We start from the raw sequence: 13,005 nt of genomic DNA on the forward strand, positions 1-13,005 counted from the left end.
GGAAAAATCTGAACCTATTTCTTTAGAGTGGAGACCTCCACACAGTGACTAAGGCACACGCAGCCTGCTTCGTGCCTTGCCATGTTCTGTGGAAATTCAATCACTTTGATCCCTGGGGAGGTGAGACGGAAGTTGGTCTTCACCATTTAATTTTTTTATAGATAGCAAAGTCCATCCTTCCACCTGCATCCAAAGCACTGAGGCAGCTGGCAGAACAAAGCACTAGAGAAAAATAGTTGACCAGAATCTATCTGAAATTGCCAGCATACAGGTGCAGTCTTGTTTTTCATCTCAGTTGCAGCAGTCCCTAGTGACTGTGAATGTTTTACTGAAACTGATTAACCCTTTCTTTGCCTAGAATGGATCAGAGAAAAAAACCAACCAAACAAACAAAAAATCCACCCGACTCACCCACTGGCCAAACAAGAATATAATTACATGAGTAGAGAAATGCAAGAATCATGTCTAGTCCAGGACTGTGCTAGAAATAAAAAGGTTGCTTGAAAAGTAAAAAAGGAACAGCAAATCTATGGGGAAAATTTGCCTCTTGGGATTGCTGAGATAGTTCCAAGGTTAGCATGTTACTTCTAACACCTGAAGGAGGTGGTAAAGATAAACAGAGAAATCACCCACTGCTGAAGCGCCGCCAACTTCTGAGTGCAAAGGAGCAATTGTTAAACAAGGAATAGTAAAACTGAACAATAAACTTGGATAAGCACTGTGGACAGGAAGTTAGCAAATATAAACAACCGAAGCAAAAGATAAGACTTTGAGGATAGATAAGAATTCCCAAAGCTGCAGTTTGGCTGAGCCATCAACATTGAACATTCCTTCAGATCCTCAAGGAGAAGTGGTGGCAAAGGAGCCTTATGAGGAAATCCAAGTGCAAAAGGCAGGACTGCTCCCTGCAATGTAGTGCCTCGTGTTCCTTCTTTGTCTGGTTGTTCAAGTCCTAAACTACAGGCTTCCACTACTATCCCGAGGAGATGATCCCATAATCCCAATGTTAGGATTTTTCCATTTACATGTAGCCTAAGTTTTGCTTCTCATTTTCATCTCATTTCTGCTATTTATACCTCCTTCCATTAAAAAGAAAATGTCCATAGTTATAATTTGTGTATTATAATTATTTACCTCATTTTCACACTCTAAGGAAGTGGCTGTCATTAACAAGGGTATGCTTCATTCTCTGACAGCCTCCATGGCAGCCAGCTGTCAGTGGTGGTAGAGCTATTCCAAATCCCTCCAGCCCTCCAGGGCCAGCCTCACCACAGTGCCTGTAGAGAGGGAAAGGTCCTTGTTTCTCGCTGCCATCACCTGATACCTCAATATGGCCCTCTAAAAATGCATTGGTCTTTTTTTCCTTCTCCAATCACACACTGAGCACATGTTTAACTTCACTAGCAGTAAAGTTTCTTCCATTGAGGAAAGTATAGTTGGTCCAGATTACTTTTCTCCCCATCAGTTTTTCCAGAGCAACTTGTATTAGACATAACCACCCCTCTGATTTGTCACAAACAGTGAGAGCTTCCTACCCACCACCAAAAGCTGAGTGATGGCAGGCCAGAAAGGCCAAACAGGCAGGGAACATCTGGGCTTGTTTTTACCTTCATTCTTTGGTGCCTCAGCTTCCAGGGTAGACAGTTCACAAGGATGATCTGCAGCTGGTCTCCAGCTGTGACAAAACCCAGACTCAGCTTTGCCAAAGCCTCTGTAGCTGTAAATAAGGTGGTTTTGGTAAACAGAGAGTAATGCGTAAGTCTGGGAGGAAAAAGGGGAAAATGGGGGGTGAATTCTCCATTGTGGTGGTACAGCAGGAGTTCAGCACTGGTGTCAGAGCTGCTGAGCCCCACCTGATTCACTTCAAACAAGCTAGTTCAAAACACTTCACCAGCCCAGAGCTGGGGATTCTTGAGCTGCAGGTCACATTCCTGGCCCTCAGCAAAACAGCCCACTCTGACCCTCGGGAGCAGCGTCAGGGAAAGCAATGCCTCCAGACCCAAGAGGTGGAAGCCTGCCACGGGGCTGGAACTGCTGGAAAGCGAGGCTGTGATGCAATACTTTGGCAATCATTGGCTATGCTGTAGTAAAACTTGCACGGCTGTGCCAGTTGTGCCTTCTGTATCCCTCACTTTGAAGAATGCCATGTGCAGACTCAGCAAAAGGAAAAACATCTCCCTTGCCAGGACACTTCAACAGCAAGCCTCAGATATTCTGCTGGCTATAAAAATTAAAAATACTGTTGGAAGGTATCTGAAGTGGTCATTATGTTCATCCCCATGTTTTTAGGCAGCATTAAGTCTAAGAAGCATTCCTGCAATGGATTTGTTTAACCTCTTCTTGAATGCCTACAGTGGTGGAGCTACCCAGTTTCTTCAGAACTCTGTTCTTCATGCGATATTCTCTCAAAGTCTTACCTGAATCTTCCTTGCTGCAGTTCAAGCCTACTCCTTTTTCAATCAACAAAATCATGGAGAATAGATTCCTATTTTCCTCTTTGCAGCAATGTTAATACTACTAACAAATAATCACCCTCTAATGAAATAGAATGGGATCTAGAAATATCAGCCATTAGGAGACTTCAGCTGAAAGGCAGCTGAAAGTATGAAAGAACCTGCTCTCTTAAGTCTAGTATTTCAGGATTTAACTGGATTCACAATGCTAAATTGAAATTCCACAGCAAATGGAACTCCGGTCTTGCAAAACAACTTCCTCCCATTTATAAATCATATCACTTTGCATATATTTGAATGGCCAAACATCTATTTAGTCCCTGGAATTATTTGTTCTTTCATTAATGGAGACTAGATGAAAGCTGCAGATAACAGCTCACAGTGACTGAACATAAAGTAAACCCCCTTTATTGTAAAGGATCTGCAGCCTGAGCACCATGGCAATAATCTAATGATGCCAAAACTTGGATGCCCTTCAAATGCTCCAGAACAATAGGTGCTGCCAGCATGACCTACACGAGGTACCAGCGACAGAAGCCAGACTCTGAAGTTACACTTTTCCTCTGCCACCGTGGACAAGGGCAGTGCTCCAGGGGAACCCAGGAAGGGCTGTGCATGCAGAGAGCTGGGCAAGGGGCCAGCGCTGCTCAGGCCCAGCCTCTCGAGGCTGCTCTTTCTGATTTAAACCCTCTGAAGTCCAGCTGCTAAAACTCAGGCAGAGGTGAATCAGAGTCCTCGTTAGGGTATTCTAGAGCAGTGAAGCCCAGCAGTTTCCATGGATTTCAGCAAGGCTTGCCCAGCAATGAAGCATATAAAGATCTACATTTGCAGAACTTTCGCATTTTAAAGTTGTCAGGGGCTTGGCCTGGGTAAGAGGGGTGGGATGGAAGTTGCCCCTAAAGCTGCTCGAGCACTTTGGAGCAGATAGTAAAGGAACCTTCTCGGGGACAAGTCTGCAGTACACTACGGGCAATTAAATACTTTGTGTGCATTCAGCTGTACATCAGCAGCCTCTTTAGAAGAAATGTCCAGCTTCTGTCATTTGACACCAAAACCCAAATTATTTGAGTGGCCAGTGTGATTATTCAATGTCATCATTCAATGTATGTGCCATAAAATCCACATGTGCTTTGTAGCATGAAACTAAAACTGCCGGAGCAAATACATTTTACTTGCAAGCAAAAAGTGATTTCTCAGACTAATACTTGGAGTAGATTTGGTGCTTTCAGAGAGTTTGTGGGAATGGGAAAGGGTAGGGAAAATAACTGAATCAAAACATGGTGTAGTTAACTTCCGGTCTATTTTTTCCCTCCTTTCCACCAAATGGTTGCATTCACTGACTATATAATTTCCTGAACAGAAATCTGTTAATTCTGAGTTGTAGAGAAAGAGTCCACCATTGAGAGAAAATATGAGAAAATTACAAACCATTTACTGACTGAGATCATAAAAGAAGAAAAATGGACATGAAAAAGTCCAAGTTCTTCAACAGTGATATGTTTCCAACTGGACTGTGGTATTTATTTTAGTTTAAACATATTGCTCAGTGAATTAATGAAATGAAGGTTCATAGTTAGGACCCACCAGAAATATCCTCCTCTACCTACTATCATCATATCAGGCTGCATATTTTTTAAAAGCTGAAGGGGTCACAGCCTTTATTAGTCCCATTTCAAAGTAAAGACACTTCTACTCCTTAATGAGAGACTGCTTACAACTAAGATAAATACTGGAATTGCAGCATTATCTTCCAGTCTATTGATATGGCTTTATTATCTCATGTACTGTAAAATAAACAGGGTCTCCTCAACTACTTCTTAATACATTTGTGTTTTGTTATCAAATCAACACACCATCCTATATGCTGGGCAGGTATTCCTGTTTGTGGCAGACAGCAACTTGGGTCCTTTCCTTGCCAGCTTATCCAGCATTTATCTTCTCTATCTGTTTTGATGGTAATTATCACTTTTGAATGTAAGACACCTGAGGGGAAACGTAACCTCTCTTTCCTTGCCATGGAACATACTTCAAGGCTTTCAGTTTTTCTGGCCAGATTCCCATTCCAGATTTTTGGAGCTCCGGTGGGGCTTGCTCTACTATTATAGCTGCCACCAGAGCGTGTATTGTAATAAGTTATAGTGTCCAACTACAGCTGAATAATCCACCTTTACAAACAAAGGCCTTTTCCAGAGCTCTTTCCTCTCATGCCTGATACTGCCAGTCTCAAAAATAAAATAGTAAAAGTTGCCTATCCAAGCCATAAGACTGAAAACCATGAGTTTACAGAAGTACTTAAAAAAAAAATCAACCTCAAAACTTAGTCCCAACATAAATATGGACTATTTTTCAATTACTTACTGTGTCATAGGTATGTGACAGCTAAACTTTGAAGATTCTGCTAGACAAGTGCTTGAGGACTGTACATTGTCAAGACAGTCTTACACAGATTAACTCTCAGGCTGTCCACAGGAGAAATATTATTATCTCCAGCTAAAGACAGGGGAATTGACGTGGAGGTTCAATTTACCCAAGGCCATGCCATAAATCATTGGAACAGCACAATTAAAACTGAATAGCCACAGGCTCATGAGTTCTGGAGAAAGATGCAGGGTCAGGATTTTTGCTCCAGATAGAGATTTATGACAGAAGAGATAATGAATAAAACATTTTCACCATAATGTTCTTCTCAAGGAATGGCTGTTATGCACCAACACTGATCTAGTGAGTCTTACAGATGCTGTTTTAGCAGAAGAAAAAGGCAACTAATAATAGTAAGCATAACATAGAGAAAGAAAGGAAATAAATGGACCCAGAAATACTTAGTTGGTTCACTTAGGTTTGTCATCTTTCACACTTTTCTGCAATAAAACTGAAAAGCCATTTTCTATTTTGCCTTTGGTTTCTTTGTCCTCTAGCACAAACCTTACTGGCTGCTATTTTGCCAATTTGCAACATTACTTCCATTTTCCAACATAATTTTTAACTCTGATCACGTCCTACGAACAGCCTGAAAATTCCTGGTGTCACGCACACATTTTATAAATATTACTACATCGTCCAGCTCATTAATGGAAATAGTGAATAGAAGTGACAGAGAACTGACCTCAGGGACCTCACTTGCAATATCTCCCTGGTATGATAACTAAACTTGGATAACTCTTTTTTGAATGCAGCTTTTCTTTTTTAATTAGTTATGCATCAACTCCTTGTAACAGTTTCATCTAGACCGTATTTCCTCCCCTTTGGTTATAAAAAATATCATATAAGACATTATTGAAAATCTTACTGAAATCAATATTTGTCACACTTATTATGCACTCTCATTCACTTAACACCAGTTTTACCATCAAAGAAGCAAATTCATTCAAGTATTCAATATCAGTATTTTTCATATAAATATTTTTCAAAAAACAATGGTCTTTAAATAAGCACAGAAGTTCTTTGTGAAAAACTGTCAACACTGTCAACATTTCCACTGACAATGTAGTTCTACTTTTTTTTAAAATTATTGTAAAATCACTGCTGGTATATTTTAGTAAATACTGATAAAACATAGCTCAGGCTAATGAATTAGGTCATTGAGTATTTAGACAACAGTTTCAGATTAAAGTTAACTAATCTGCTTTCAGTTGAAAGTCACAAAACCAGCTGTAAATTAAACCCAACAATGTGGAAATAAATAATAATTTCAACATCTTTTGACAAAGCATTTTCTTGGTTTTCAGAGAGCACTAAGTATCCAGATCACAACTTTCAATTTAACTTTCCAAAGCATTTCCACATGCTTTTCTTAGGTCAGAAGTAGCAAAAACCAGTTCTACTTACACCCTTCTAGTCAAAGAAAGTTATAATGGTAGTGGCAAATCACCAGCCAGCCAACCTAAACAAAAAAGCCAACCTTCAAAAGGGCCAATGCAAAACAAGGCAGCTATATCAATATTTGCACAAATTTGTCCAGGAGTGAATAAGTTCTTTGAGCTACATGAGGCATGAAGAAGTGAGTCACCCCAGGGATGGACGGCAGGGTGTCCGTCAGAGATATAAGCGGTGTTCGATGCCCGGGCATCTGGCATGCTGCCACCCATCCCATTTCTCCATTTCAGCTGGAGTTTTACAGAGGAGGCAGGAGGCCAGCAGGGAACTGAGGGCAGCTGGGAGGGAGAATGGGAGCAGCACCACAAATTGTGTGTCCTTCCAGGAGTCCTTAATCCCATGTGACATGTGCCACTGCTTACAAATCCGCGTATAACCAGGCCTGTTTTCCACACTGCTGCACTATGCAGAGAGACTACCAGTGCACTGCTCAAGCAGTATTGCACTTCTCTGCTGGTATTGCACAGGTTCAAATCACAAGCAAATTCTCTTTTTCTCTTTCTGACTAAGTTCTTACTCAACTCACAGGATTCAACCTGACCCTGTAAAACGTATTCATGACAAGAAACTCCCATTCACACAAGAACTCTGCAAGTGAGTTTAACCAGCATTCAGCTATGGTTTCAGGCACAAACACATGCATCTTCAAATTTGGAAGCTGCGGCAGTCCATTGCTAGGTCCTAAGAAAGCAGATATCTAAATTTAGCTGATTCTAGCTGTAGGAAAAGATGGCAGCGCTCCAGAAAAATACACCAATGGTTCAAATGGATTGAAAACAGGTTTCTTCAATGATACAGAGATAAATTTCCAATATGTAATACCACACATTAAAAAAAAAAAAAGAAACAAAGTCAGAAAAAAAAAGATACTCCAAAACATTCACAGATGTTACAGCACTGATCTTAGTGTGGGAAACTGGCAGAGTTCAAATAACTTGGTAAAGCAACCTCAGCCTACAAAAAGACTGAACCTTGACAGTGTTTGACCAGTGTGTCAGCCCCAATGTGCTGAACTAGTCACTCTTTCCTCTCCTTACAAAATGTGTTCTTAGAACAAGCAACTTGAGCTAAATATTAGGTTCATCATCTTTGGTGGCGGGCCCCATAAGTACATTTAGGCTGAAAGAGATTTGTGTCTTAACAACTTTCTGTTCCTAGTTTTTCATGGCTCAGGAGAAATCTTTGTTGGTAGTGGTATTGGTAGTGGCTGTCAGCATTACTAGTCCTGTATTGCTTCCCGTTTCACTGGCATGAAAAAATATCAGCGAAGGCTAAGCATTGTCAAAAATGAAGCAAACTGAATCAAGCTGTTGCTAGATGATAGCACAAACCACCAAGAAATCATATCTTAGACCACATCTACACAGGTCTCTGTCCTTCAACACAGAACCTGAACAAAAATCAGAACCTGAGAATTACCAGACATCTTTATCTCTATGAATTCAGGCTAGTCAGGGATCTAACTGGAGGCAGCCAAGTCTGCACTCCTTGTCCTATGAACCTGTTGTCAAAAACATTGCCTCAAGTAAGTCTCAGCAAGAGCCAGGTGCCCAGGTTTCCAAATGTGACTTGAAAACCCATACTGTTGTGTTGCTGAAGAGTATAAAAGGCAAAATGCCAAAGATGATGAACTCAAAGAGCTACCATTGAGGGCTTTTTCTGTTTTCAGAGGAAACCTAACCCTGACGGAAAACCAACTATAGCTACCACTTCAACCAAGTGTGAGGCAAAAGCGCCGTCTAGAGCTTCCACCCTCCTTCCTTATGCTGGCTCAGTGACTGGCACACCACTCTGGGGAGCAGGAATCCTGAGCCCTGGCCCTGCTCAGTACCTACCTGTGACCCCCTCTCTGGGGAGTGAGGGTACCCTGCTGCCTGATGATGCTGGGGGCAGCCCGCTTGCTTCTCATCCAAAGCCTTGCACACAGGCAACAAATTAGGAACTTTGGGGCCTAAACTGGGAATCCTGATTCTGAGATGTTTCCTTTGGTGAACAGGACCTGCAAGGCCATACGCTCCATTGGGAAGCAAGCCAGTGGATGGCCACATGTTGTTCCACACCTTCTGTCTGTGCATGTCCATGATGCATCACCAAGGAAAGCCACTCCAAGATATTTATTGCTCTGCCTCAGTTAACAGAAAAGCCCTTTTCAGTTGCCCTCAGTTGTAACCTGAACCTGCTCAGCTCTGGTCCTGCTGTTGGTTGAGGAGGAGGGATGGCAGGGGCCTTTGGCCACACTTGCAGAGCACATTTATTGCCCCTTCTGCCCTTTCCCTGATGTCACTGTTTTATTATGACATTATACCAAATCACAATGAGAATTAACCACCCCCATATAAGCTTATTATAGGCTTATGCAGGCTGCTAGAGCTTGGCTTTGGATGGCATTTATTTTAATGAGCTGATGTCACTATTACACCCATGACTGTATATCCCCATTAAGCACTAAAATGAATGCAGAATATAATATTAAGTTACCTTATACAGTGTCTATACAAAGGTGTCAAAATCCTGATGACATACACAGAAAAAAACCTGGCTGATTATGCAATGGTAAAATAAAAATGTTGAGGTGGAACTAAGGGAATAATTACAGTCCATAATAAAAAGGCCCTGCCAAGTGAGTAACACTTGGTGAGGAAAACTACTTTCATTTACCCTGTACAGCTCACCTGCAGCAATGGATATGCAAAAGCTTAACTCATGCACATAAAGACACACAGTGTAAGCAAAGCACCAAACCAACGTATTCTACTTATCAAAAATTTGTGAGGGAAGAAAGAGGGTTTTCTTCAAATTATACAGTTGTGCAGCGCTGAATTAGCTATGTTTAGCTGTGGATTAATAGCAGGGTATTCAATACTGAAGATATACCCAGAAAAAGATGAAATTCAGTACTTCTTCATTTTAACTGAGCGCTGAGGCAGTGAACTTAGGAAAAGTAGCTGAATGCAAGGACAGCCTTTTCTAGTCACCTTTGTAAGAATGAGAGCAGTAAGAGACATTAAAAAACTGATTTGTGAGAAATTTGTACTAATTCTCTTTTTGACTCACAGACGATTTCATTGGAACTCTTTCACTATTACTAAACAAAACTGAGTGTCTTTAACATGGGCAGAGAAACAAAAATATGGACCAACCAAGAAGAAAGTTAAACTGGCACTGAGTGCCTCAGCTCCACTTATTAACTTCATCACCAAAACGCATGGCTAGGGCCTGCACTGACTCACAAAATGTGTGAAAAGAGGTTCCTCAGTTGAACATGTCCACAGAACTTCATTAACTCTCCTTCTGATCCCAGAACAGTAGGATCTAAGCCAATATATTCTGCAACAATTTCCTTTCCAGCTAGTACCTCTGCCTGCACCGACTCTGCCATGTACATTCCAGGATGCTGGTGAACGTGAGTCTGGTGAAAAATTTCTAGATAATAGAGAAATAATGGTAATATCTGTCTATCTTTTCTTTTTTTTTTTTTTTTAATGCCTGCATTTTATGTGACTACAGAGTTTTCAAACAGCTATATCATAACAGTCTGTCGCAAGTGTATTGGGTGTTTCAGTTTGCCAGACCTGTCATAATAAATTAAATACAGGATGTTGCAGAAGTGGCTGAGTTCCAGCAGCATCTTGCACAGTTTAATATAGACCTATTTCCCCATTTCGATGTATTTGTGGTTAGATAAATCCTCAGAAAATTTACAGCTGCTACACACAAGTTTATTATACTCCCTGCCTTTGCAGGCTATGTAAGTGCAATAAAAATTTGACGTCTGCTGAGAGCGTAGATTTTACTGATATTGCTTTACCGGTGTGGAAACATTTTTCCGCTAAAAGTGACATCTGCAGTTTGTGTTGATTATTTGCATTTGAGCATTACACAGGACTTGTAAACTTGCTTTCCACAGTCAAACAGTGCAAATTCATTTGGCTTGACAAAGTTCTCAAAAAAAAATGAGATGCACGTAGTTTTACCTGAAATGCAGAGCTAACATTTTCCCCTATGGGTGCAAGATAGAAAATATTTTTCCAGCCTTTAAAGTTAGTGTAAACTAATGTATAAATTGCAGCCACGATGTTGTGACTCAAAGCCTAATCCTTGCTGACTTTGCTGGAGCTTTGAGTATAGGGGTCCATCTACCCGGAGCAGCTTGCAGGACTGGGACTCAACATATACATCACACTGCTGAAAAACAGACCCTTCTGAAGAGGAAGGCAGCAAGTGACAAGCATACAACAGACTCAACAAAAGACAAAACTTTTGCCAAAAACACTGTGAACAGAACACGTCCACACGTAACAAAAGGATCGTACGGTATTTAATGTTTAAAACAGCAGCTTGATGCTTGGTGTGAAGTTCCAATCTCTGCTCTAGCTGTTTTGCACCAGATGAAAAAGCTGGAGAGGTCTGAATCAAGGCAGAGGTGCCTATTGCAACAGACAACAACTAAAAAGGTGCCCTCTGAAGACCTATGCCAGAAGTTAGGGAACGAAAGCTTCATCTATCCCAACAGCTCTTCAGGCCATAGACTATACGGACCTTTTGGGCTGTAGCTCAGAGTTAGAACACTACTGAGGTAAGAGTTACCAGAGAGACACAGAATATTCCTCATGGGTTCTGAGAGTTCATCCAAAAAGCTTCTGTAAATGGTACAAAACAAGTGTTTAAAAAAGTGAAGTGGTTAAATATCCTAATTTCTAAAGTCTAAAAAACATGACTGAAGCAACCCAAGCTCTGCTATAATGCACCTATACATTATCTTCTGTTCCTTCTTCTTGAGTTCCAATTTCTAATTGCTACATTTTTGCAAGTCTTCCTCAGGCAGCACCTTTCTTCTCAAGTTGCTTATTTCCCTCTCTCAGAACTCCTCCTGTTTCTACTCCCTATGCATAGCAGTTTTGTTCCTAATGCACATATTCTAAACTCCAAGCAATAAAACTCCTGGAACTAACACAGCATAGTTTTACAAGTGCAGGTGTACATCCACAAAACAATTTGTCAAAAATATTCTCTTTGGCCATTGGACAAAATACTAAGGGAAAAAACCCAGAGTACCAACCTCTGGACATGAATCTTCCTGGCCTCCCTCCACTATTCATAAAATACTTCTATCCCCTCTCAATCTCCACATCCATAAAATAGGTTGCACTGCATACATACTAATTTCATACGTGCTAGAAAAAGATCATTAAAAAACCCCACCACTCTTTGTGTTTACCAAACAAGTGTTTTTGCTTTAGTCTGTTCCCGCCTTAAACAAAGTATTTCCTATTCACCTGAGTAATTAGAGCAGAAGGATGTAGTGAATGAAGTGCCTCATTATCAAGTTTGTATCCACAGTCTCTGCAGAATGGCTACCATGCCGGCTATTTTTCATAGCTGTCTGCTTTTGCTTGTAATGGGCCATTGTTAACCCTAAATGATCCTGACATTCAATTCTCCATCAGACAATCGCGTCCAGCCGGCAGATTTAGTTCACTAGTCAACAGAGACTTTCGGTTGTCATGTTTCTCTGTGTTCTCATTAGCCCTTGTTTGACTGTGATCCATCCCCTACTGCCTTCTGAATTAAGTGATGCTACAAATACACTTATTGTGTTTTATGATGTCTGTTCCTCAAATTATTTTAAGGAAAAAACTAAATGCAATTTGATGGCTATTGGGAAACACAGGAAAAATGTGTCCTCCATTTGCTTCTGTTTTGCTGATTTATGCGTTGTTCTCGATGTCTCTGCCATATCGTAAAAATGTAACAGCAACTGTATGTTGTAACCACACACACAAAACCTAGAAACACCACAACAATGGAAGACCTACTATGCTGCTATCACCAGACAGTTAAAAATATCTAATATTTAGCCTTTTTTAAAGAACATATTATCTGTTTTGCTCCAGTAATGAACTTGGGTAACCTTCTAAGAATGCATCACAGAGACTTTTAGAACTCCTGTATTTTAATTCACACATCATGGCTGAGGGAACAATTTTACAGGGCACTCATACAGTTCTTCATCTAAAAAAAAAAGGAAAATTTTCAGTAGGCAATCTAAATCCCTCTGGAATTCTTTTCTTCACTGAAATTTAAGTCCTTTAAATACTTGGAAAATATTCAGCATATGTACATGATATTAACTGTAAAGTGATTTTAAGAAATATGTAGACTGCATTAACACAGAAACAAGAAGCATTATATAAAGTTTTTAAATTAAAAATCTATTTTTAAACCACTACCCTAATCCAAAATTTTTAAAAGTTGTATCCTCTTTTGTAAGTTTAAAATCCCAATAGCAATGTCTGAAGAATAAAGAATCTACTAACATCAAAAAGCAGTTTTTCTTAAAGTGAATGTATCAGCCATATTTCTGAATGAAAGTTAAAAACTGCCTTTGCCATTGTGCCATGCTAATAATTTGTTAGATTTTAGGCTGAAGGTTCTAATTTTAATATTGAAGAATCAGACTTTTTCAAAATTTCAGATATTTTTGTTCCTTTTCTGTTAAATGAATGCAGAAGAGTAACACCACAGTGACATGGTAAAAAGGAATAGAGGTCCCTCACCAACCATGTGGCAGGGAGGAAAAAAAATTATAAAAGCAAAACAAAAGCTATTGCAATTACAAGTAAACATCACGAAAAGTTTATTTTCAACTCTTGCATTTTCATGTTTGGCTCTTATCTGA

This window comes from Lepidothrix coronata, unplaced genomic scaffold (assembly GCF_001604755.1).
Source record: "Lepidothrix coronata isolate B3197 unplaced genomic scaffold, Lepidothrix_coronata-1.0 Scaffold167, whole genome shotgun sequence".
NCBI classification, from domain to species: Eukaryota; Metazoa; Chordata; class Aves; order Passeriformes; family Pipridae; genus Lepidothrix; species Lepidothrix coronata.